General features: G+C 44.5%; 1 pseudogene; it reads left to right on the top strand.

The window, feature by feature from the left end:
- The first annotated feature begins 940 nt into the window (after nucleotides 1-940).
- Nucleotides 941-2,162, top strand: Gapdh-ps92 (Glyceraldehyde-3-phosphate dehydrogenase, pseudogene 92; annotated as a pseudogene).
- Nucleotides 2,163-2,589: the final 427 nt, after the last annotated feature.

Below are 2,589 nucleotides of genomic sequence, written 5' to 3'. Positions count from 1 at the left end.
TATTTTGTTAATTTTCTGAAATAATACAGTTTCTAGATCTCTCTCAGCTCTGTTTATTTCCTGCTCTACCTGTATTAGTTCATCAACCTTCAGAGTAAGAACAGTCCCTTTTCACATTGTTGGACCAAAGCTTCTGAACCACACTTGGCTTAATGGTCTTATTCTTATGTAAATTTTGCTGTTCCAATTTTAGTTTAACTTTTATCTCAGAGAAACCTTCCCTCACTGCTCAGCCTAAGAAAGCACAGAAAATGTAAAGCCTTTTGACTATTTTTATAGAGTGTTTTTTCTTTTCTTTCTGTGAGCATCTGCATCCAAGTCTTCTTTCTTACAGGGGTATCTATAGTCTCTCACAAGGCTTACCCTAGGAGTTGCCAATGGTCACTGTCAGGACCAGGTGTCTCAAGCTATTTATATCCTGTTCAAAGAATTGAATAACTATACATATACAGCAAAGTAAGAAAGGATTTTTATTCAAAGGTAAAATTAAAATACAGAACCAATATGCTGCAAGGAAGCAGAGCTCTATCTGAGCCACAGTGCTAAGGAGCTACTACTTGCTGCCCAGTGTGTTCTTCTATGGGTCCAGGAGGAACATTAATTGGTTGCTATGGGTGGAGTGTAGGTGATTCCTGGTTTTCATAGATCAGCTTGGGTTGGAAAACATTTTTTACAGTTCATTCCCTTTCCCATGATACATGTGATTTTAATCATATGTTTACCCAGTCATGCATAGCCATAAGATGGTAAATAGGGAGTTTACCCTAAAATTTCATTTTTAGGACATAGTTTGTTATTGCACTCAAACCTAAAACTAGCCTAGACTGGATTAGGCCACTACTCCTCATTTCAGGATGTTTCACCACAAAGCAGTTTACTAGGGGTTCCTGGGGAGCTATATAACATGGTGGCCTGCTTGCTTTATATAAAGAAGCATGTGGGCTCTCTGCTCCTCCCTGTTCCAGAGACAGCTGCATCTTCTTGTGCAGTGCCAACCTCATCTCACAGACAAGATGGTGAAGGTCGGTGTGAACGGATTTGGCCATATTGGGCTGCCTTCTGCTCTGCATCTTGCAAAGTGGAGCTTGTTGCCATCAACAACCTCTTCATTGACCTCAACTACATGTTCTACATGTTCCAGTATGACTCTACTCATGACAAGTTCAACGGCACAGTCAAGGCTGAGAATGGGAAGCTTGTCATCAACTGGAAGCCCATCACCATCTTCCAGGAGCCAGATCCCGCTAACATCAAATGGGTGATGCTGGTGCTGAGTATGTCATGGAGTCTACTGGTGTCTTCACCACCATGGAGAAGGCAGAGGCTCACCTGAAGGGTGGGGCCAAAAGGGTCATCATCTCCCCCACTTCAGCCGATGCCCCCATGTTTGTGATGGGTGTGAACCACAAGAAATATGACAACTCGCTCAAGATTGTCAGCAATGCACCCTGCACCACCAACTGCTTAGCCTCCCTGGCCAAGGTCATCTATGGCAACTTTGACATCGTGGAAGGGCTCATGACCACAGTCCATGCCATCACTGCCACTCAGAAGACTATGGATGGCTGCTCTGGAAAGCTGTGGTGTGATGGCCGTGGGGCAGCCCAGAACACCTTCCCTGCATCCACTGGTGCTGCCAAGGCTGTAGGCAAGGTCATCCCAGAGCTGAATGGGAAGCTCACTGGTGTGGCCTTCCATGTTCCTACCCCCAGTGTATCCATTGTGGATCTGACATGCCACCTGGAGAAACCTGGCAAGTGTGATGACATCAAGAAGGTGGTGAAGCAAGCATCTGAGGGACCACTAAAGGGCATCGTGGGCTACACTGAGGACCAGGTTGTCTCCTGCAACTTCAACAGCAACTCCCATTCTTCCACTTTTGATGCTGGGGCTGGCATTGCTCTCAATGACAACTTCGTAAAGCTCATTTCCTGGTATAACAATGAATATGGATACAGCAACAGGGTGGTGGACCTCGTGGCCTACATGGCCTCCAAGGAGTAAGAAACCCTGGACCACCCAGCCCAATAAGGATACCGAGAGCAAGAGAGAGGCCCTCAGGTGCTGAGGAGTCCCCATCCCAGCTCAGCCCCCAACACTGAGCATCTCCCTCACAATTCCATCCCAGACCCCATAATAAGAGGAGGGGCCTAGGGAGCCCTCCCTTCTCTCTTGAATACCATCAATAAAGTTCGCTGCACCCACAAAAAATAAAAATAAAAAAAAATAAAGAAGCATGTGTGGATTGCTAAGTACAGGCTGCAAAGTGGATTTTGGTGATCAGGATGTATATAGCCCAAGTCTATTAAGGTACTGAGTTACTCTGCCTACACTTACATGCCTGCCTCACAAAGACATGTAAATTCTGTTCTTCAGCCTACTTCGAACATATCCTTTTCTTTCTGATTTATTCCAGCATACACCTTGGTTTAGATATAAAATAATGATTCCTGGTTGGGAAATAGAATTGAGGATGTGGAAACAATGTGCCAATTGTGGTTTAGTTCATTTAGTTTAATAATTTTGAAGCAGACATTTTCCTTTGTGTAATTCTGATTTTCCCTGGCTTCAAAAAGAAGAAAAGAAAGA

Source organism: Rattus norvegicus, chromosome 6, assembly GCF_021556685.1.
Source record: "Rattus norvegicus strain SHRSP/BbbUtx chromosome 6, alternate assembly SHRSP_T2T, whole genome shotgun sequence".
Classification (NCBI taxonomy): Eukaryota; Metazoa; Chordata; class Mammalia; order Rodentia; family Muridae; genus Rattus; species Rattus norvegicus.
This window is presented reverse-complemented; position numbering and strand designations above follow the sequence as displayed.